Source organism: Aphelocoma coerulescens, chromosome 7, assembly GCF_041296385.1.
Source record: "Aphelocoma coerulescens isolate FSJ_1873_10779 chromosome 7, UR_Acoe_1.0, whole genome shotgun sequence".
In the NCBI taxonomy this organism is placed as follows: Eukaryota; Metazoa; Chordata; class Aves; order Passeriformes; family Corvidae; genus Aphelocoma; species Aphelocoma coerulescens.
Window position 1 is genome coordinate 17,018,177 of NC_091021.1, and position 24,243 is coordinate 17,042,419.

Genomic DNA, 24,243 nt, shown 5'->3' on the forward strand with positions numbered 1-24,243 from the left:
TGTTTCCTGTACTGAGTGGAGCATGAGCAGCTGGGAAAAAGCAAAACTGAATTTCTTATCTTTTAATTTCTGTGGAAGATGGTAAAGATATCACTTAGAGAGGAATGGTCTTCCTATGTGTGCATATGACTATTTTAATGCACATTTTAATGACTATTTAGCCTGTTTATTAGAGTGATTTATTTGCATATAACATAAGAGGAAATGGACTGTCTGTAATAGATTAGATCAAGTATCTTGTCTATGCCTGGGCAAGACCAAAAGGACAAAACAAGGCTGCAGTGAATATTCCCAGAATATCTTTGCTGTATTACCTGAGCTTTCGGCACAACATCTTCCATGAGCGTATCTATCCTTTGAAAAGACATTCTGCAACCATTCTGCAAACATTCTGCAACCATGATGGCACCATGAATACTTGCATATAAAAGACCAGAATGTTGTATTTACTACAGAAATTATGTAGTTACTGCAAAAAGTCTGGGCTTATGATGCCACTTAGAAAGTTCTGGTTTGTCTTCTTGAAGGCTGTGAACTTCAGGTTCCAAGTCCCTGTTGCAGCAAGAATTGGTGTACCTGTCCTGCAGAGACACAGGCATTCCTGTTCTCTTTCCAACTTGACAAGTCCCTGTAATGACTTTCAACAAGGTAGTGTAGAAGAAGGAGGATTGCATTAGAAATCCCCCTCCAGCTCTCCCTCCTTGCAGGCACAAGCCTGAGAAACAAATTCTCTCAACTTCATCTAAAGAGGATCAAACACCTTCTGCTGTTATTCCCAGGCATTGTTAATTGTTGTTAATTTCCAACACCTCATTAATTATTTGCTATTAAAGATGTGAGTGAGGCAAATGCCCTTCACCCATGGATAGTCACAAGAATGGATCATTAATAACTACAAAAATTTTTCTACTTTTGAAGTTGAAAGGAAGCTTGTATGAAAGTCACTTTGTTTGCAGCAAAAGCCTGGTGCAGCATCACAGTGTCATTCCATAAAGGGCTGGATGTGAGCAATGCCTTGACATGCCAAAGAACCAAAACAGGGAACAGTGATAAAACTGGAGTTGATGTAATCAACAAGGGTTAGAAGTAGCCCATTCCTCTCTGCACTACTTCTCATTTAACTTATTTTATGAAGGACTATTTTTATTCAAGACATTCTGGTGATACTTACCATATATAAAAATTTAAAATCCTATAAAAATGCACGGTAAGGTTTATTAGTTAGTATGTAAAGCAGTACATTAATCTAGTATTCTTATGATAAGTGTGAGAAGCCTCAAACAGGACTGAGACTATTAACAAAAGTAACAGTAGGACAGTCTCCAATCAAGGAATTCACAGCATTGATAGCATGAACAGTCCTCAGAAGTATGAATATGTTTCCTAAGATGATTCTCAGGAATTCTTCTTTACCCTAGGAGCTGGGAAAGGATGCTTATTATTTTGTGATAGTAGCAGAAAAGGAATTTCTTCTGCCCCTTTCCAACTTTTATTTAAAGCTAAGCTTGTCAGATTGGTTTCCACAACATCAAGGTTTGATCTTCTTAAATAAAATTTTGAGTAAATATCCAGGTAGTGTCCAATAACCTCTTCACTATTGGCTTTGGCTTGTGGGTCTGCTGTACCTTAGCCACGCAGCTGTTGTCAGAAATCCATCAGATGTCGTTCCTGGGACTTGCTTGTCTTTGGCTCTTGGTGGCTGATATTCAGGTGAGATGACAAGCTTTCAGGCTGTTATTTCCCTCCATTTTCTGTTCTAGAAAAGGTGCCATCAATCTAATCTTAAAATATATCCATTCTGTGGCTTCTCTTTACCTCTCTCAGCTTTCAATTTTATCTAGAATATTCAGTCACTCACTGCACAGACATTTGGTAATGACAGCTCCATGGCTGGCTGAAAATCAGTATTAGATTACAGCCTGAAAACCAGAATTGGATTATAGGCTGATCATCTTTCACTGTTTTAGCTGCAGTGACTGAGTAACTGCCAAAGAGGGGCAGTAACTTCTTCTCCTTCTGCAGCCAAGTCCAAGTAGGATTGTGAATCAAAGCTGTCATTTGCCATTGTTCACAGCCTGGTATATTCACTTTAATTAATTAATTTTTTTTTTTTTTTTTTTTTTTTTTTTTTTTTTTTTTTTTTTTTTTTTAAGATATTAATATATAAGGCAATGAATTTCAGCAGCTGGAAAATTTACACACCACCCCTCTGTGCTTCTTTAATGGGCTCCACACATTCTTCAGAGTGGGTGGGTTGCCATTTCAATAATTTCTGGAGTAGCAATTTCTTTAGCTGCTGCAGCTTTTTTCCAAAAGGGACTGTGAAGCAAAGCCAAGAGGTCATCTGGGCAAAGACTGAAAAATCCTGCTCTCTAAATTACTTATAAAAATAATTCCATATACTATCCATTGCACAAAAATCTTAAGCAGTGCCAAAAAATGTGTCCATGTCTTCTGAGCTATGTTACACCTTTAAAACTAGAGATATCTTCCAAAGCTAGATTTGAATTCAATGAGTTGAGCCTCGGACATCCACCTTACAAACTAGTCAGTGTAGGGGAGTTCAGACTGCCCCATAACTGCAGTTCCCTGATGCTGCAGAAGCTCCTGTTCTCTCCTCTGCAAGGAGAATGAGGATTCATAATGTTGGATCTCAGCTAATTAGGGTAGTACCTGAGTAGCGTTACTTTTGTCTTTTTTCCTTTGCTATATGATGTGAAACAATGAAGTAAATAACACAGACTTAAATATTTTCTTCTCTAGAACCTTCTGTGCGTATTATAAATGTAAATGGTGCTAGCCTTGAAGGTTGATAAAGGCCACTAGATCATCTATTTCTACAGACAGTGAAATTTCACCTCTCCTGGAATTGTCTCTCACCTTTTACTGGGCCATGGAATCTTCTCTGTAGGCGTCCAGCTTTGCTTTGGAGAGATCAATAGGCAAGACATTCACTACTGTCCTGATTATTTTACCCCCAGAGCTGATAAGCCTCAGTGATTAATGATTTGGTAATCAAAAGTAAATGTTTTCTGTAAAAAATACAGAGATTTTGCAAACACTTAAATGTTATCCTCAAAAAATATTCAATGCATATTGCAAACTGAGAACTCGATTAAAACAGTAAATTATATCCTATAGCTTTGTCTCATGTTTTGCATTAAGAGAGATAAAACCTTCCCAGGAAGTGTTCACCAGATGCCAGATCTGTATTTGTTTTAGAAGAGCTGAAGCATAATGAAGTACCTGACTTAAGACTTTACAAGATAAGAAGTGCCTGGTTGGTGCTAAAGCTTCATTTTTAATTCATTCTTTATTATGGGAGTTGCTCTCTCTGGGAGGGTGAGCTGTGATCAGGAGCATAGCCAGGACAGATAAGGCACATGAACCCTGGCCTGAAAGCTGACAAACTACCATAGCTGAGCAGTCAGTTATACTGGAGACAGATCTCTTTTGGGGACTAGTTCAAGCCAAATTTATTCTCAGTCACCTCCAAGAAAGACTCACTAAAAATGGAATGCACCACAATGATACATGACTTTTAAAAGTTTATAATCTATGTGCCTACAGGTTTCTGTCAGGAGATAATAGGAGAGGAGAGGAGAGGAGAGGAGAGGAGAGGAGAGGAGAGGAGAGGAGAGGAGAGGAGAGGAGAGGAGAGGAGAGGAGAGGAGAGGAGAGGAGAGGAGAGGAGAGGAGAGGAGAGGAGAGGAGAGGAGAGGAGAGGAGAGGAGAGGAGAGGAGAGGAGAGGAGAGGAGAGGAGAGGAGAGGAGAGGAGAGGAGAGGAGAGGAGAGGAGAGGAGAGGAGAGGAGAGGAGAGGAGAGGAGAGGAGAGGAGAGGAGAGGAGAGGAGAGGAGAGGAGAGGAGAGGAGAGGAGAGGAGAGGAGAGGAGAGGAGAGACCCTTCCTCTACACATGCATACCAACATGTACACATGCTAATACAGACATAGAAACTCATATGTGTATATATAATGATATTTACATATTACAGTATTTATTACAGTGGACTTTAGACTTAATCAAACAAAATCACAGCCAACTGGGTTTAATGAATTAGAAAAAACTAAACCCAGGAGACCATGAAGCCATATGGATATTATCTTTAACAGGTTTTGTTGGAAAAACTTTGTATTTGTTTTGAAAATTAATTTTGTGATTCCAGTTTGGGTTTCTATGTGCTCTACTGTGATAATTATTTTCTTTGTTTTCATAATGATGGACATATACTCATTAGTGTTTTGTGTTTGCCTTGCTTGTATTGCAAATCACTTTGTGGAGAAAGCAATGCACCATTGCTTTGTTATGTCATCCAGTGCCTAGCATGGTGCCTAAATGCTCCTATGTACTACTTCAGTGCAATTAATATATGGTCATGATACTTCTATTTCTCTATTTCCTTCTGTGCTGGAAACTGATTTGATTCATGTCTCCTTTAAAATGTCCTGAGCCTGGAAAATCTTGCATTTCCATTAGAGAGAGACCAAGACTAACAAACAAGCAAACAAACAAAATTTCTAAAGGAAGCAAAATTCCTGGAGTTAAGGTACAGCTATCAGATGTTTAAAGGGAGGTGTGTGCATACATAAATACAATAGCTGCATCTCCAAACAGTATGCTCACATCAGTAAATTAAAAGCTTGATTGTGGTGGACCAAGATTTGGTTCTTCATATCCTATGAATATATTCTTTATTATGTTGAGGGTATGTTTACCTTTAATCTGACCAGAGAAGGTCAAGTCTCTTTTTTAATTATCAGCACAATATTTTATAGTTCTTTAGTTGTAAGCAAAACTCTTTTTCATTGCAAAACAAAAGCAGAAATCTTGCAACCAGTGTATTTATCTCTCTTCGGGGACTGGGGGTTAATATCCAATAGCTCATAACATCTTTATTATAATGCATTTATAATGATTTACTGGAATGACTCTGTAGCTAACTATCTAATGTCAAAGACTAGATTCGGTGTGGTGGAAAATGTCGTATCCTTAGGTAGCTCTAGGGAAAACGAGGCCTCAGTCAGTGCTTTCTGTATAATTCTAGTAACTGTAATAAGAATAGGGGTAATTGCATTAATGTCAATTAAGCTATTAATAATGCCCATCTTGTCATTCCTAAATATAGCAGTCACTCATACATGCTGCTGTCGCCTGTAAAGACTGTAGGCAAATGAGATCATGGCTTATTTATGCTTTAAAATCTGGCTGACAGCCAGTCTTGTATCTCTTGTATACCATCAAAATAAGTACTATTTTGGAGAGAAACCACCTAAGGCACTTGAAGAGGCCATGTCCTGTAGCTGTGATGTTGATCACCTTGTACGACACACACAGCTCCTTCGTAATTTGCAGACCTCCAGGAAGCCAGCAGGGCGCTCTGTGTCACTTCCATTCATGCCACAGGAAGTTTTGCCATGACTGACTGTGAAGTTCTTTAGAGGAGTGCTTGCAGCATCTCTGTGCACTTGAAGAAATGTCATCTCTGTTAATGATTTCAGGTTTCCTGTATGGTAGGCCATAACTTAGGGGTGCAACTGTCCTTGCTAACCATCTATTGTGGGCTCTACTATTTCGGCTGCATTTGTGAAACAAAATTCTGTTTCTAATGCAAATTAGAGAGTATTCGTTTGTCTTAAGTAGGATTACCACTAGGCAATTGAAAGACAGAATTCTAGAGTAATGTAAATGGTCATGCAAACTCCATGAAACACACACAGATCTATATTTATTGAAAAAGTTGCTGGAAATTGATGCAATAGCTTCACAGAATCAAAGCCTACATGGCGTGTTGTGCAGTGCTTCAACGATGGTGGTCAAATGTTCATCACGAGCTGCAACGTGCAGAAAACCAACATTAGCAAATTTCAAGGGTTATCAAAGGGGTCACTCTCAGAATTGCACTGTCCTTTAGACAAGAGAAAAATAGAAGAGGAACCTTTCAGTCAGAGCTCATGACAAATGAGAGGCCATGGCCAATTCCCACAGGAAGACAGCAAGAAGTACCATGATATGCCTACATCAAGGAGCAGGAAAGGAGGCAACAGATGATATGTATGCATTAAGGACAAGAGAGGAAAGGGAAGTGAGAATGAGACTGGAATTGTTTGTGAACACCTCTTGATATTCTAATGCTGCTCAACCACCTCCCATCTCCAGAGAGCCTGGGGTAAGGTTATGATAGGTGAACTCATTTTTGTAATAAAGTTGGCTGTAGCTCTAGGCCATAAATCACAAGTTCAAGTGCTCAAACTTATACATTTCTCTCTTGCCTCACTCTCTCTTTCTATTTATACTTTGATATGGATGAATCACTGAATCGAAAGCAGGAAGAGAGAGTAATTCTTTCATCCCTATAGAGAATAACACATTTACATATGAATTATTAGGCATATTTTCTGAAGAGATACATTCTATTTTCTTCTACCAAAGGAAAATATCGTTTCAGTGAACCTGCTACTCTTTCCATATTATTTTAACTGATTCCTACCACAAGGTTTTAATGAGCCTGCAGCTGCTGTGAGTGCTAGCCGTTAGATGGACTGCAAGTTTTTATCCTATGCTGAATCTTACTCCTGACTTAGCTTTCATTTATTCCTTCCTTACTCATTTATTTCTTGTTCCAGTGAAGTTAAAATATCCTCAGTGATGGACTGTGTCTCAAAATCCTATAATCTTAAAATTATTAACATTTTAAGAACAGCTTAAAGGAGGCATTGATACCTCCTTGTCTATTTTGTCCCTTTTGAGTCAAAACTTTTTCACCTCTGTTAACTAAGCATATTTGAAACAGCTTTTTAAACGCTCTTCCCTCATATTAGTTTCTTTCATAACTTCTTCCTTTAAGCACAGGTCCAGTAAAAATGGCTTCTCTGTTTAAATAAGGGTCCAATGCAGAATGAGAATGAATGTTGTCATATGAAGTGCATTTCAAATGTAATAAAGCAGAAAGGAGTTCCTGGCCCCTGTGTCAGTTGTAAGAGGGTGCATACTGTGATCACTATAGCTCAGTGGCTGCAAAGCAGAAAATGAAGACTGTAAAAACGTCACATAAAGAAAAAATGCACAGTGGATTCATTTTGCGATGCTCATAATTCAGTAATGCCTTTAAGTAGCTAGAAGAAATATAATAAATGTTTTTCCACAACATTGATCATACTGTATCAGAGGAAATATTAGTGTGCAGGGAGCCATGATTATGCTGGTAGTAATTCTCGGTGCAGAAAACTCCTAGAAGATGGGACCCTTTATAGGCTGAACTTTTATTGGCTGCAGTTATTTACCTTTAAGAATACGCCTAATACACTGTCCTATAGCTAAATATTTTTGTGAAAACTCAAACCAGCAACTGTCAGTAAATCAAAAAACCTGCTACACCTTCATAGAATTTATGTTTTATTATGGACAATCTGATAAGTTCTGAGATACAAAAAATGACCAATCAACCACGTAAAACAAATTTTCCTGCTGTGTTCCAAAATCTGGATTTGGTCAGACAGGTTTATTGTGCATGATCCCATCAAACCATTGCCTGTAAGTATAAAGTATCCTCAAGAAATGTAATGCAATATTAGATTGGGCAATAGATTAAAGTACACGGTTATCTGAAGGTTATAAGCAAACATACATGGACCACCGTGGATGATCTCCTTACTGTACTGCAAAACCCACCCAAAGTCACTGAAACATGTTTGGACTTTGGGCTGTGTGAGGAGCCCAGTGTGGGTTCCCAGTGCCAGTCTCCTGCTCCTCAGGCTGGTAGGATGCCGTAGTGCTGGGGCAAGGTGTGGGTCAGCCCTGTGGAGGGGAACCACTGGGCACCTGGGGGAGGCCAGCCAGGGATGGCACATGGGCACTGGGGACCAAGAAAGGAGAACAGAGGTTGAGGGAAGGAAAGCGGAAGGTACCAAAATGTTCTGCCATGGACGTTGAGACGGCCCTTCCCCTGCATTGGAAGGGATGGAGAGGCTGAATGTGATGTGAGGAGAGCTTGTCTGCCAAAGCACACGTTGCTGGCTTTTGGGCTCTGAAATACCCCATTGTCTCTAGAGAAGGTGCTAAAATATTCATGTTTATGTGTCATTAAGCTCCTTTTCAAGACAATGGTTGAACATGGTTACAACTTTAAGCAAGGATCTATGCCCACATACTTCCAAAGTGTTGCTTACAAGCCTAACTCCTGCAACAGGATCTGCTGGGCCAGGGCCTGAAGGAGCAAGTCCATTCTGCTTATCATTGTCTCAAGCCAGGCAGAGCATCTGGTCTTGTAAGTTAGGGATTGGTTTTGTTTCCTTGATAGACACTTTAGGCAAAAGTTTGATGTGATTGTTTCCCTGAGCAGATGTTGCCTCAGTCTTGACACTCTAACCATTTGCAGCTTTTTTTCCTGAAAGATGCTCTGTAGCTTTTCTTACATTTAAAGTAGCAGGGTCGTTTTTTCTTGCTTAGAATAAAAAAGGCAATCACGCTCCCTGCTATGGGCTAGTAGCCTGGATTGGAGACTAGAGATCAGTTCTGCATGATCTGTTCCTTGGCTGTATCAGTGCTTTGTGGCATGATCTTAGGCAAGTCATTTAAACTTTCTATGGTTTAGTCTATCTATCCTTAAAGTAATTAAAATAATAAGCACATCTCTTAGCAGTTATTGCATGGGAATTAAATAGTTAAAGGCCTTTGGTAGGTTGTGTCAAAACAAGGAAACTGCAAGGCTGGGAATTATCAAATGCACAAATTCTGTTGTGCATCTTCATATATTTTTTTAAGCAATGGGGGTATTTAATGCTGTTGTGAATGAATTACTGTGGCAATCCTTTATTCTGTGTAGCTTTATATAGAATGCATACATATATGTTGTTCTGGGGGGTGTTTATTTGCATATGAATATTAGAGTTTTAAATGCAGTGATCAAGAGCTTTACCTTAGTGCAAAGCAGAGCTGTTTCTATAACCTGAGAGAAGGTGCTGTAAAGGAGGAGGGGTGGGATTAAACCAGAAGCCCTAAATGGCAATTGATGCTAAGATTCGTCAGTTTTGCTTCAGAGGGGAATATACACTTCAGGTAATGTAGTGCCAGCCCTGTGCAGTTCTGCGTGCTCGAGAAGGCTCTCAGCCTGAAGTACAGTGCTGTCCCCACCACGGGCACTGCCCCATCCCGTGCACAGCCCCCAAACGCAGAAAACTATGCTGCTTTGTACGGCTGAAATCTGCCCATGGATACAATGAGCGGATTTTGCAGAAACTCCAGATGTGTTGTTCTGAATCTCCGTAGTTTCCATGTAACCCGAAGGCGGCCCGCTACCTCTCAGGGGAAAGAAAAGCGATCATTTGGTTTATTTTAGGGAGTGATTTTGTTGCGTTCCCAGGCGCTGGCCGGCTGTGGGTGGGCAGAGGTGCCACTGGATGGCACTGTTGCACACGGCTGGCAGGAAAGCTGCCCCGCGGAAGCCCCGGCGGGCAAAGGCGCGCCCGGCACCGCACGCACCTGTGGGTGCGGGGTCACCGGCCCTGCGACTGCTCCAGCCCCGACGGCAAAGCCCCTGTGCCCGCAAATTACTGCAACACCCCCAGGAGCTGTCCCAGCACTTGCATATGCCCTCGCCACAAACAGGAAAACATTGCGTATTTTATAGCAGGTTTTATTTATTTTAATCTAACTTAATCTGGGTTTACGTAAAATGAAACACTGGTAAATACAAATATTTTAGTTGTTCTGCACACCTTTATCAGCCCACATGAACGGTGAGAAAGCTGAATTTAGATCGATTCATTGTCAGTGTGACCTAATTTAAAACCAACTAGACCAAGCCATTTTCATTTTCACTACAAATATCAATGGGACTGCTGGTTTTGAAAATAATTTGCTCTTTAAAATATTTTTGGTTCTTTTATTTTAAACCACAGATGAAATTTTGCATTTAACTTAATTGGCTGCTGTATTTATACTTGCTACTGTTTTTTAGGAAAGAGTAAAAAATAGGAAGGTTATTCTTTTCCTCGATTCTAGACAGATATGAGGTAGAATTGTCATTCCTCATTCAATTCTGTTCTTAACATATGAATTCTTATGCTTCTATGAGAATTTTCATTTCATATTAAAAAAAAAAGTTTTAATTATGTTGAGAAATTGCCCATTGTTATGAATTCAGTGGAACCTCTGTGTTCTTTAGTCCCCTTCTTTTTCCTTTTCTTGAATGTTAGAGTACATAAATTGTAGAACAGTTACAGTCTTACAGTCTAGCTATGGGATTTCTTTCTGTTCTTGTACATTATCACAAAATTATGTTGCTTGCCATCTATGGGATGCTTTGATCCAAAATTTCAGTCATTGTTTCCACATTTAGGGGCTGGAATGAACATCAAAGAAGTGGGTGTACTGAATTTGCTGAATGCCAGAGCAGTACAATAACATGCAAAGGATATAAGCAAATCCCAAAGGTAAAATGTGCTGCCAAATCTTGCACATAATAGAAGCTCTAAAGTGACAGTCTGTCTTTGACAAATGCATAATGATATCAATGCCAAGGGAAGGAACTAGCATGCTGAAAGGTGAATAAAAGAGTTGGGAACAATTCGCTACATTTACACATTTCCTCAGTGTGTTTTCACACAACAAGGAAAGCAGATGAGACAAATGTATTAGGTAATCATTGGAGAAGACCGTAAAACTGCTGAGGTTTTTTGGTAACCTGGATATTTCCTTGCCTTGTAATGAGTTTTTAAAAACAAAACATGATTAGAAGCAATTCATATTCTAAAAGAAAAAAAAATGCAGTCCACAAGGAATGTAAAAAATGGTTAATTCTCTTTTCCTTTGACAAGATCACATTTAATGCCCATATGGTAGTTGCAATATGCTGTTCTCTTTCCTGGTTGATGGATTCCTAAATGCTTCAAATAGCTGCAAAGGCAAGTTAAGGATTCCATATGCATTCACTAGATTTTCCAACAGGGTGAACTAACAGGGTAATTTAAATGGGTGCTACAATGTAAAAACATGAGAATCACTGCACAAAACCTATCAATTTGTCTTGTAAAAGATCTGAAACCTACTTGTTAAATTCATTTTATTTTCCTTTCTTTGAAAACAAAACAAAACCCAAAGCAAATAATAACTGTAAAACCTGCAACAAAAGGCTTCCTTTCCCAGTATGTACAACACTTAGCAGAGGCGAGTCTTGGGTAGTTTAGCAGATCCTAATGTGTTCTGGAAAAGAGAGGTTTTTCCCAAGCCTGCATGTTAATGTTCATCAGAGGGAGTCTGACAGAGGCCCGCTGAAGTGCAGCACTCCTGCTGCAGCCACTCAAATATTCAGAAGGAAGTTCTGCTGTAATAAAACTTCAAAGAGATAATGATGGAGGACCTGCTCTTCCCCCCATCAGTTTTCTGCCCTATCTCTGGTAGCTGAACAGTCACCTTCAGTTTTCATGTGACTGGTGACTGAAAGCATGGCTGCCACATGTCAAGAGTGCTGCTCAGGTGGTAGGTACATGGTCAGTCAGCATTTTGGCCAGGTAATAGCCATATTCTGATCATATGATTTAAAAAAAGACTATTCCATCTTTGACAAAAAAAGGGTTGGCCTTTTTGGGAAAAAGTGACATATTCTTGCCTGGGCTGTGGTTCCTGTACTCCAGCTACAGAGGTCTAAGGAGCAGTCGAAAAAATCTAGGTAGGGTAACATTCCTCCTGCTCAGTAACTGAGGAAAAAGCTTCTGACTGGCATGGGGCTGTGTTGAGACTGGAGGGAGTGTTTCCATTGCCTGGAAACACAGATTTTCACTTGCCATTGGCTTTGGGGCAGCTGATTAACTCCTCAGGGTGCACCAGAACTTAGTTGCTTGGGGTCTTGAAGTATCCCACAGAGGCACATATATGGTTCAAATCTACCTCTGTCTTGCTCTTCCTTCCCCTTTTCTCTCCTACCCTGAAATGACAGGTTTTCTACTATGCTTTGGTGAAGTGTAGCAAATAATGTAATTCTTTATACATATAACATCCTGATTTGTGCAAGTAATTAGGAAACTGAATGTCTGAAACTGAATGGGGACCTGATCCTGTATGCCTTGGCTCTGGTCCTGTATTAGATTTGTAGGGAGTGTGACCTACATTCTCTTCCAAAGAAGGCTGGGTAGGAAAGGACATCTGGTTTGGATTGTGGTTGCTACTAAAATCTCTTATGAAGCAGGGAAAAGAGCTGCAAGTGGTCAGGCAAAGATGCATCTGTTATCATAAAACAGGATACATACAATCACCACTGAAGAAACTAGACAAATAGATAATGCAGACTAGATAAGAGCATGTCCAGTACTGAAGGAGGGAATGTCTAGACTTTTGCATTTTGTGGGCAAAGTGTCAGACCCCATGACAGCCACCTGCTAACATTGAGAGCAAGCCTGCACAATAAGACTGTCTCAGTGATAATAGGGGAGAAGCTGAAACCATCAAGGGCTATGAGATTCATGGACAGGCAAACACTTTGCCAAAACGTGAAAATAGTTACTGGCAAGTAAGTCCCATCATCTTCAGGATAGTGGTAACATCTTCTGAATGTCCCTAAAGACATACTGCTTCCCAGAAATCTGGATCAAAATATCACTTTTTCTGTAACTCATCTACCTCACTGATCTCTTCTGTTTCATCCTTCTCTCTCGTCACAGAGATACTGCTGGAAGCAATGCTGGGCAGATGAAAAGATCTGCAGAACAGGGACAGAGATATGGGGATCAGAAACTCGGGTGGAACTCCTGTAAATCCTCACATTTGACAGTCTAGCCAGAGCCTGAAGATGAACATGCAGCTATGCCTATGACACTGGAAGGATGTTAGTTTACCTTGACTATTAGTGATATTCTATAAGTTGATAGGTAAATATTGAGCCCATAGTAAAAGAAAAAAAACTTTGAGCATTTGCTAGCCTGGAAAGAATGGTTTTAATCTAAGAGTTAAGGAGAGAGCTGGCAAGACTCCATAGACTGAAATAATCACACCAACTTGCGTGAGGGTAAAAAACTACATGTAATAGTTCCTAATAAAGTCACAAGGAAAAGAAACTAAACAGGTCATAAGTATTATTAAGAATCATACTGAAAAAGAAAAGGAATAAACAAGGAAAACCAAAAATCAGAACTGATTATGAGTACAGCTGAACTGGAATAACAGACACTTGGCGGGAGAACTCATATGGCTGGAATTTTAATGTAAAGAATATAAAGGATATAGATTCTTCAGGAAGAGAAGCAGGTTGAAAGGAAGGAAGAATATCATGTGCTCAGATGTCCCAAATGGAGCTCAAAACATGTGCATGATGATAAAGAAACAGCTAGGGTCTCCTACAAAGCATTAAATCTGGAAGTTCAAGCAAAGCTTAATTTTGATAATTAAGCAGAATCTTCTAAGGCCCTGAAATCTATGTACTTTAACTATGAAAATGTTGGTAAAGGCATTGGTCAGCAAATTCTTGGTTGATGCTAGTTAAAAGGGAAGAGCTGAAGGTGAATCAGTCTTACAAAAGAGTTGAGGTTTATGGGGGGGTTTTTTTTGTAGAGATTGTTTTCCAATTTTTTGAGAGTTTCTCAGATGCTCACTTGCTTTCTACCTTGGCAAAAGGATCTTTTAAACAGGTCCCAGGCATCCTCTCAGGTCTGAAAATAACTGTGCTTTGTTTGAAGCCAGGGCAGCAAATACAACAGGGAATTCTCCTTCCTTGGCACTGTTGTATTGAATAATGAAAATGTAAGGACTCTGTTTAAAGCTCAGTGAAGATCAGGCTTGTTTTAATTTGAATTCAGCTTAGCTGCAGAGTCCTTGTGTTTGGACTTTGAATTCAGAGCCAGATTTATTTTAGATTTTGCCTTCATCAGACAAATTATTCTTGTCAGACATCTTTTCAGTCCTAGGCTTAACTAGACCTCTCAGCCAGGACTAGGTTAAGTCACAACTCATCTTTCTCAATTTGCTGGTTGGGGGCCTATTCCACATTACTTCCTTTGTTTTGCTCACATTTGCAGGATGCCTCCATACATGTTGTACACTGTGGTCAGGGGTGCACACCGTGACTGTGCCTTAACTCTTTAAAACCCTGAAAGGTGTAGGGTCTCAGGGAGACAGTGGCAGGCAGGTAATTTGGGGTTCTTATATGTTCCTGTTTCACTCAGTCAGATAATGTTTGTTTCTGGTTTTCTCAGACATTGAAAGGACCTGAGCAAATGTTCAATACATTCCTCTGTGTGAATAGTAAGAAGCCAAGGTCTGAGGAATGTGCATAAGATATGGCACTATTCCACTGCAGAACACTGAGGGCAGCAGCGCTTGGGTGGTGTGATTGTGACAGAACTCACAATGCATAGCATGAGAAAAAGGTAAAGCAGCAAAAGTAAAATTATAGACTTCAGGAAGATAAAGTATTCTGGAGTTAGACAGTTAGGAAGCAAGCTCAACAGAAAAGGATATATGATGCTGTGAGAGATGAAATATTTTCTACCTTTTATTGGATCAGACTCTACTAAATGCATCAACTGTAGCAGCTGGGTAGTATAATTAACACCAGCTAAAAAGGGTAAAGTCTTCACCTAGGATAACATAAGGGCAGGACAAATGTGTTTCCTTTTCTTGACACACTTCTTAATTTTCCCAGAATCAATTTCATCATGGCCACCTGAAATTTGCTAGCAATTGTCTGGAGAACACAGGAAAGACCAATGAGAAAAAATTTTAAAAGTCAAATGTGACATTGGTTCTTTCAGAAAGGGAGAGTAGGAGAAAAAGAATTTTGGGTGCCTATTTATACAAAGATTTTCCATAATTCATAATGAATTTTTAAGCCCCAAAAGATGAGAAGGAAATAATTAGCAGCCAACATGAATTTGTGAAATTCATCCACTTAATGAATATAACTTCATCAGTAAGTAGTCACGTCAAATTTATTTAATTTCCTCTTAAAACAGAGTAACAGGGCACAAGAAAATGGGGGAAATGATAGGTCACAAGTATTCTGACTGTTTGACACCATGTTGCATGGCATTGTCTTGAACAACAATCTCAGTACTGTTTAAGGCCTGAGCTTGTGTATTATGTCAGGTTTTGGGGCACCAATCTCCTAGAAAGACACAAAGGCAGTTAGAATCCAGAGGAGAATAACCAGGTCACAACAACATGACATGTATGAAAAATTGGAAGAAGTGTATTGTATTTCTTTCTCTAGAATAAGGAAGACTGATGGGCCATGAGAGCATCCTTTGATTTTATTTACAGCAGCCTTTTACAGGAATTATTTGTTCTCTGTGGTAGATAAAACAGATTCGCTCTGGCAAATTCATACTAGACCTTAGGAAACAGCTTTCTGATTCTGAAGATGGCAAAACAAATTTTTTGAGAGGTCTGTGGAGTCTTCATCACTGAAAATGTTTAAGATTGGGTTTAAGAGGAACACCTCTTAAATTAAACCTGCCTAGAGAGAGGGCAGAGACCTTCCAGGGGAATCTTATTTTCCACTGATTCCTGGACACGAAGTCAAATGTCTGCAAGCTGCGGTTTCTGTGCCATCCAGGGCAGAATATCTCTTTGCAGTGCAAGGGAATATCTGTGCTTTACCTCCCGCAGGCAGCAGCAGCAACTAAGGTGATACACCACTGTGCTGGAAGCTGAAGTGCCAAACCAGGTTCCCTCACATGCTCTGGTTTTACTCTCACTGCCTAACACTATTCTTTGGCACCTGTGCTGCAGTCAGTCTTCACCAGTATAGCTGATCTTTTCCTGTGGAAGTGCAGAGAGGTGTTAAACATTTTTTTACCAAGTCCTTTACTATCCCTGTGTTTTCTTAATTCCTATGCATCTTTCAACAGTTGCTAGTGAGTAATGATGAAATTTAGCGTAGCAGAAAGTTTTGTCTGAATGTTTTCTTTTATAATCTTTTGGAATTGTGATTAGATTTTCTAGAGTCCCCAGTAAATTAGAGCATTTGGCTTTTCCATTGTTTCAGAACTAATCATTGAAGTAGCTAAATGTTCAAGACATAAAAATGTGCAAATGGGTGTTAGTTGAATGGATATAGTAAGGGGTTTTTTTGGCATGAAAAGCACAGTATTTATGAGTTAATTTAATCAGAGAAGAGTAATATTGAGTAGGTGACGAAGTAAAAATGATGACTGTGTATTATGTTTTGCCATGCAGCTGAACAAACACATTCAATGACAGACTTTGGCAGGAGCTGCAAAGATGTTCTTGACAATGGCATGAATAAATATTAGGTGCTGTACACAATTCACTGCATTCCAGGCCTTGAACAAAACCAGGTGAGCTTTGCCTGGAAAATTTGGAGGAAACAATGTAAGCATGTTGGGAAAATGTAAACATCTACAGTATTCTCCCCAGCTGCTTTGCTGTAACATTTTCATTTGCATCAGCAACAACTGTCATTTTTTATCTGCTCTACTTTCATTGCACTTCTAGGAATCAATTACGCTCCCAGCTACTTTATAGTTCATGGTAGGCACTTCAGTAATATTGCCCAAATGAAGGACTTTATACTTAATAAACAAAGTACATTGATCAGGCTTCATTTGCATTGCTGCAACCAGTTTACAAAAATAAAAAGAAACACTTTTATATTCTTAGTGGTCAGTACAGAAGCAGAAGGATATCTCCTAATAATTTAAAATGGAAATCTGAGGAAATTAGAGAGAGTCTATACAACATGGATGTGGGCTATTAAAAGAATGAGTATGACAATATGGAGGATAATTTCCTTTTAAAGATTATTTTTTTCTCCAAAGCTAGTTTATAGTCATAATCTTTTGCTAAAACCTACAGTAGTATTGGTAGCTCAAGCACACTTGACTGCTGAGGAGAAAAGAGAGATGGGAACATCCTGTAGTGCTCTACTCTTTATTCTGACTCCACCGAGTGAAATTTAATTCAAGGTTGGCCCTCACATCTTCAGTGTTCAGAGTGGTAGTGCTGACAGTACTATTTTTCATCTTCGTTTTTTGTAATCCTGAGAATATTCTTAATTTGTGTTGGAACAATAATTTCCACTGACAAAAATTAAACTTAATGTGGAAGTTTCTCTCATTAGTTCTATTCTCTACTGATCTCATTTGCAAGTGCACAACACTCATTTCAGAAGTAGTGTTCTTCAGAGTAAGCCTCCTTCTGTGTCACTGCAGAAAGCAATGGGCACAGTCTACCTGGAATCTTTAAGCTGTTGTGGCCTGATGATTCTACAAAGGATAACAGTGTCTCTCCTTCTTTACAACATGATGTGTTTATGTGCCTGGCATTCTTCAGTGAGTCCCAGGAAGAATAAGGCTGCAATAGAGAAATCATTGGCATAGCTCGGAAGGAGAGAGACAGCTCATGTCACTTCTGCAGTTTCTCTTCTAGAATGAGTCCCAGAAATAACTCAGAGCAGCTTCAGACTCCTTGGCCATCTATAGCCTCATAGGTACGTTTTAGAAGCTAAGGATAGATGTGGTATTAAGCTACCCAGCCCACAGCTCCCCTTCTTAACTTGTTCTCCCTATTCTGTGGGGGATGTTAGAGTTTGTGAGGATGTATATCACCTTCCTGTAAGAACTTCAAAGGGACTGGGCTTGGCACATTTTATTTATGCTATATTTTTTTACTGGACATAATATTTACTGGAAATAAAAAGAACAAAGTAAAAATCCATCTTCTCTGTTTGCCTTTTTCTCCTCTGATCCTTTCAGAAGTGAAACCCTTAAAACTCAGTGAGTGGAGAGGCAAACAGACTACAGTGACATACTGGTAAAAAAGTCTAAAGACTACTTTTTAATGTCATTTTTACATGTCAAGATGATTGATATTAAAGAAGGAGTAAAAGTAGGTCTCTTCAGTTTTGTTAGCTGAGGATTCATGCCGTATTGCTGTCTGAGATTATAATTTTGCATTTGAGTATGTGCCTTATGGATTTCTCCTCTAAGTTTGTAGAGCAGGTTGATTTGCTCGAAATGGCCAATATATCTTTTGTATCATATCTGTTCCACAGCTGTTGGCTGCTGCTATTAAACAAGTTGGGCAGTAATTTTATGGTTCAAAAGCATCCCAGAAAGGGAGACCAGGAGACACCCTGAGTTGTTTGCAATTGTATATTTTATAAGGAAAGTCGAGAGTTTAATCTGAGCCTCAGTTAAGAGATGACTTCATCATACCATTATTATACCTATTAGAACTGTATCCAAATACTTACTAGTGGAATTTTTCTGGACTAATTATGTCCCATGTATGGAAATACACGGATGTATTTTCAGGTACACTGGGCAAGCAGAGAACTTATCTTTTCTTTAAAAAATGGCAGATACTTTTAGGGAATTCTAGACCTAAATACCGTTTTTGTGAAGAGCCTGAAAATCTGGGGTCCAAAGTCTGAATCAAATGATATGTTTGCTTCATTTTTTAACATTAACTGTCCAGAGATCCATCACTTGTGTCATATCTCACTAGGATCTTGCCAACTGGGATAGCAGTCCAGGAGCATCAGCAGCATATGCATGGTGTCTGTGATTGTCAGATGTTTCTGTGTTGGACACACAGAAAAAGCATTGTTTTAAGCTACCTTTTCTGAGGTATTTTGCAAACTTCACCTATCTGTTGTTATGCAGGAGGTCAAAGCATATCCCATCTGAAAGAATTCCTCACTAAGAGAGGACTTCTGTGCTTCACTGAATGCTTGTGAATCAGCTACAGGAAAACAATAAAATATTTCCATATATGAATCTTGGGGCAGAGGTTTCTGTCTTATTTTGCAAATTGTAAGTGAAACATTATTAGTAAGATATCTCTAACTGGTTAGACAGTTCCAAATCTTGAATATGGATTTACAGACCTTCATTTTTATCCTGTAATTCTTAACTGCAGAACTTAAAGCATCTAGAGGCAAAATTTTGAGCAAATAAAGCTATGGTTCATCATAAGTATGTTTTCAAGGGAGCAAACAATTATTGATGTAAAACCAATACAAATTTCTATAAATGTTAATGAAAGCTGTGTTGATAAGTTAAAAGGTAAGAAGTCTGAGTGAATAGGAGCAATTCTGAGTCTTACTTAAGAGCCAGAATAAATGAGCGCTTCAGTTAGGGGAGATATGAATACCATCAGAGCATGAAAGGGACAAGGGACAATTGCTCAATCATTTTGGTAAACTTACATCTCCTCATGCAATCTACTTGCTCCTGGAGACATTGCTTAGATATTGATATTTATCTTGTTTTATTTCCTGTGTGTCATCTCTGACAACACTTGAATAAATTTGGTAGGAGAATAGACAGGTTTTTTAATCTCATGATTATTCTAGTAGGCTCAACTGATTATGGAGAAAATAATTTTTAGTTATTTTATTCATCAAATACTACAGAACAGTTTCAGAAAGCCCTTAAATGCAGATATTTAAAAACTTTAGGTTTAGCAATTGCATCTGCAGGTGCATCACTTTTTCCAGTGTCATAGCCATATTTTGAAAAGATTGTGAAAGTTAACTGCTGATTTTATTGCAGGGTATTTAAAATTACGCCTGTTCCTTTAATTAACTTTGGTACTGACTGGGACTTAGATGTGATTACGCTGCCAGAAAGAAAAGTTCTTGTCTCTTTATGGTTCCTCTCTATTTCTACAGACTTAGAGAAAGGGTTCAGTTACTGAAAATACCAGAAGTTCTGACCTATATTCAGAAGTTTTAACCTGCATGTTTTTGTGGTGAAGGATTTGTTGAGTCATATATTGCATTGTGTTAATAAGCTGATAATACTTTATATTACTTTGGGTTCATATTTTCAAAACTCCTATAGAAACAATTGGTTTTTAGATATTTCTCAGGAATATTATATTCATAAGCATCATGACTTCTAATTTGTGTTTAGTTGATGATACATGGCTGATCATAGCACAGGAAACACTCTCTCTTGGTCTGTCTCTTGTAGTCTTTAAGAGATAAAAATAAATAAGACCTTGTAGCCGATAGATTGTGAGCTGTGTGAACGGAGAAGGAATGTTACAGACATGAAAACAATCTCTGGTTGCATTATTATATGAATGGCTCTTTAAGGATTTTAGTCTGAAAAATCATTCTGTGTTACGTTTAGCACTAACTAAATTAAAGCCAAAGTTTTATTTCCAAGACAGAAATTTTACAAAACTTGTGGATCCCCAGTTTCAAAAGATCCTCTGTTGGTCTGGACTCATAAGCCACAGAAAAAAACCACTCAATTTCTCTAAGCTACTGTACAGTTTCTTGGCAACTGATGATAAACAGATATGGCTTGTTAGGAAATCTGTCTGCCTTTTTCCTCTTTCTTATTTTAGATGTAATCTGGAATGAAAACCAATGCTGTCATACAGGCTCCAAAAATAACAAATCAAATAATATTTATAATATAACTTGGGATGTAATATTAGATTAAGTCTTTAGGCTTAGCTATATTGCAGAAAAAAGTTGTAACATAAGTTTTCCAATTCCAAGCAACAATGGCAAAAAATCAGACTCCATGCATTGCCTCCTTCCTGCCCATTTGCTCCTGGATGAGAAGAGAATCTGCTTTCTAAACCTATGTACTTTGAAGCTGCTGTGATACATGACAATATGAAACTCTAAGACAGCTTTGGATCCCTATCTCAGATCCTTGTAGATTTAATGAACAGAGAAGGGAAGTGTGATTTGTTACTTTTCTGAGTAAAGACAGGGCCACTATCCTTTGAGAGCTGGAACTAGCTGAATAGGAACTTGGAGTCAAAAGGAAAATTTTATGAACCTTCACCATCCTCTTGTCAAACTGGAAGTCATTAACACGATCAAAACCAACCTATGGATATTGACAGACATTTAAAAAGAGAGAGAAGCTGAGATTTGGGCCAAATCAGTGAAAAGTCAGCCATAGAGACACCAGTCATAAATCCAGATGCCAGGGAATTGTTTCACAGTTAGATATGTAAGCAAAGGAAAACCAGCAAATAAGAAAAGATGCAGGCAGACACTAAGGAGGAGCTCAGAAGCAGAGCAGGGAATTGAGGGGAAGGCCAGATTAGGAAAAAGTACCTAAAGAGAGTATTTGTTCTTATTCTGCTCATTTTGCATTATTTCTTCATAAGCCTGGCTGTTTGGAACAATATATTCTGAACAATATAAACTCCTCCTCTTGACAGAAATGAACCTAGAGCTCCCTAAATGTGGGATAATTTTAGCTACTGTTTCAGTCATTGAGAGAATTTCAACCAGAATGTCTGAATACCATTAATTAAAAAAAAAAAAAATCACAAGAATTTTATGTTAGTGATTTTATGTTCCAGTGAAATTAATTTGATACAGAAACCTGTAAAATTGTGTTTTTCCTCCTTTCTGGAAAGTTTTTTTTCTGTATTCTGAAGTAATGAAAGTATTTACCAAACCCATAACATACCTCTTTCTTGCTACTTTGGACTCTAACTCTACTGTAAGGTATCCTAGGAGGATATTAGTTATTTCAAAAGGTAGCCAAGTATAAATTTAGATTTCAAAAAATAAGACCCAAGCACCTCAGTAATTATTGATGAATAGTACTGTGTAAAAATCCTGAATATGCTGTTATAATGGAGCCAAGAATTTTGGGTAAATTGGGAATTAACTGTGAAATAACGTGTCTAAGAATTTGATATCTATTTTTTTAATGATGATTAATCTTGAAGAGCTGTGGAAAACCCAAGAAAACTGCAAATGATCTTCTTAGCAGACCAGGATTTTCTAGGAAAACCTTAGTTCTCTGCCAAAAGTTTCCCATATAACTATTTTCATCCTTTTTAAAGGATCAAGTGTTCTCATCTTGAAGTACAATTTAATGCAAATTTTCTCCCATGAAAGTGAGTTAGTTTCAGGTGGGTAATTCTATCATGCAATAATAATTTTTTTTGAGGGGAAAAACAGCTTGCAAAAATCATGTTACTGCACTATAGCAAGAACATATAATTAATAAAACCGTGAAATAAAATAGTCTGCTGCAGCCCTTAAACCAAATAAATTCATCATTGGCATGAAAAATTCTGCAATGAACATTTTCTGCAAGAAAATAGCATTAAAATTAATAATTATTTGAAATGTACTTACAGTTCCTGCAGTTGCTTTGTTTAATGAATACATTTTAAACACCACTGGCACACTCGAAGATTGACTTGAGCTCTCTCTTTGCATTGCTTTGTAGTTAATGGCAAACAGGACTTTAACCTTATCTCCCAAGCTCTGTATTACTTCTTTAACTGGCTAAGTAAATACCTGGTAGGGTTTAACAGTGCAGTTTCACATTCTTCTATTTCAGCAATGATGTCTAGAGGGTTTTTGTCCTCAGCTGATTTTTCCTGACCCACACCTGTCTCTGCAGTTGTTTTGATACAAATCTTTTAAAGATAGGAAAATAGGTAGGGAGCAGGTTCAGATTAAAATATCCCTCGATTTTATCTTCTTTTCCAGTGCTATTTTAAATTGAAACCCAGTTTCTTGAGCTGATTCCTGAGCGTCCCTAGGAACAGTCATGTCAGCACAAGGGAAAGGATGGGGCAGGAAGGAGGGTTGTGAGCAGAAAGAGAGATCTTTATTCTAGAATTGTCATTGAAAATCGTTAGAGACTGTAGCTGTATAGCAATCTAAAGCAGAAAAAAGGATTTGGCACCAGAAACTTAGTTTAAAAAGATAAGAAAAAGGAGGGAGCAATGATTAATTTACTAGAAGTACAGTAAAATACAATCAGCTCACATCAGTGCACCTGTTCCCCAACTTTTGGCACAGCATAAAATAAGAGATTAAATATTTCTCTCTTTCTATATTATCTGGCCGTGCATGTGTGTGAGAACACACACAGCAAGCAGATACTTGTGCAAGTATCTTCTTTTTCCTCCTGATTGTGATGCTTGGCACGGGAACTGAGTGGAGAGGCCTGGAAGCAGGCAGTGGAGGTGGCTGCTAACATACAAGATGCTGCTGGATCCAGTCCTGCCAACACCAGCCAGAGAAGGAGACTGCTAGAAAAAAGGGCTTGGGTGTGGGTTTGATTTAAGATATGTATCTGGATAATTAAACTGAGGAAAATATATTCATTTTGGATGGAACTGTGACAAGTTCTGTCAACTTTGATTCTGTCTGTATAGTTTTTTGACATAGTGTTTCTAAACAGGGGTGTAAACTTGTAAAGTGGCCTAACCCCCTTCCCACATCTAGTCTGCATAAGCAAGCACCCACTCTGAAACACAGAGATCTCACTCTTGATCTCCCTAATTGGAATTGAAAATATTTAGATTATAATTATTTTCTGTGGATTCATATGGCTACCTGATATGATTTTTACATGAATGGCCTTCTAAAGTTTTAATTATATGTCATTTATTAAGGTTATATTAATTTCTTTCTAATTCTTGGAAGTAAGAGATTGGTTTAATTGGTTTTCAAGGACTTGTTCAGGTAATTTCCTATTGTTATGAGGCATGTATCATCTCCCATTTAATTATTTTTGTTTGAACACAGACGTGATTGTCTGCTTCCTGCAGTAGCTGCTGTCCTCTTATAGCTGCATGTGTGACTGCTGTAACACTGTGACCTTGTCCTGAGGGCGCCTTTTTAAAGTCAGAGGGTTTGTCTTTCAACTTCTATGTGAGTTTGTGTGAGCAGGAGTAGGGAATAGAAATCCAACTTGTACTTTTTTAAAGTGCTATTATTTCTTTTTAAAATAATTTATTTGACAAATCATAGGCATGTCTAGATCCTGCAAGAATGCTTGTGTGGGAAAACACCTCTTTTCAATTTGGCTTTCAGCATCCCTGAAAGGATGCACCAAGCATCCTTTGGAGGATATGTGCCATGCTAGGACAGCTGCCCTGCCTGCTGGAGACATGCAAGCAGCAGATCTTCCACAGCTGCTCTTTGCAAAACTGTTGGGGGCTCATCATGAGCCCACAGCTTGTTCAAGTTTTTTCTACCTGCTACTTACCCCCCTTATCTCCCAGCTCTGCCCTCTCTGTTCTGTACTTCTTCAGTGTGCCAGGAGTAATGGAGAAATCTGCAACAATGCAATTCTCTTAGACACTGACCAAGCGAGAGATGCTCGCAGGAGCTGCTGCTGGTGGTGACTGAAAGGAAGGGTGGTCGCCCAGCAGAGCTGGGGCACAGGAAGCAGCTTTGGTGGAGTAAATGCCCATGAGGTAACAGTGGCTCCAGGATGTCTGAACCAGCCCTGGGTGTGACACGTAGGGGACAAAGCTGCAGATTATTTGTCCTCAGA

The 24,243-nt window shown here is 38.7% G+C and overlaps 1 long non-coding RNA gene across 2 annotated transcripts; it reads right to left on the reverse strand.

The window, feature by feature from the left end:
- Positions 1-5,704: 5,704 nt before the first annotated feature.
- Positions 5,705-22,193, reverse strand: LOC138113354 (uncharacterized). Of its 2 annotated transcripts, XR_011152115.1 has the most exons (3): positions 22,083-22,193; positions 12,614-12,692; positions 5,705-5,832 (listed from the first exon to the last, which is right to left on the reverse strand). It is a non-coding gene; the product is annotated as an uncharacterized lncRNA (long non-coding RNA). The 2 variants fall into 2 exon arrangements; XR_011152116.1 differs by lacking the exon at positions 12,614-12,692.
- Positions 22,194-24,243: the final 2,050 nt, after the last annotated feature.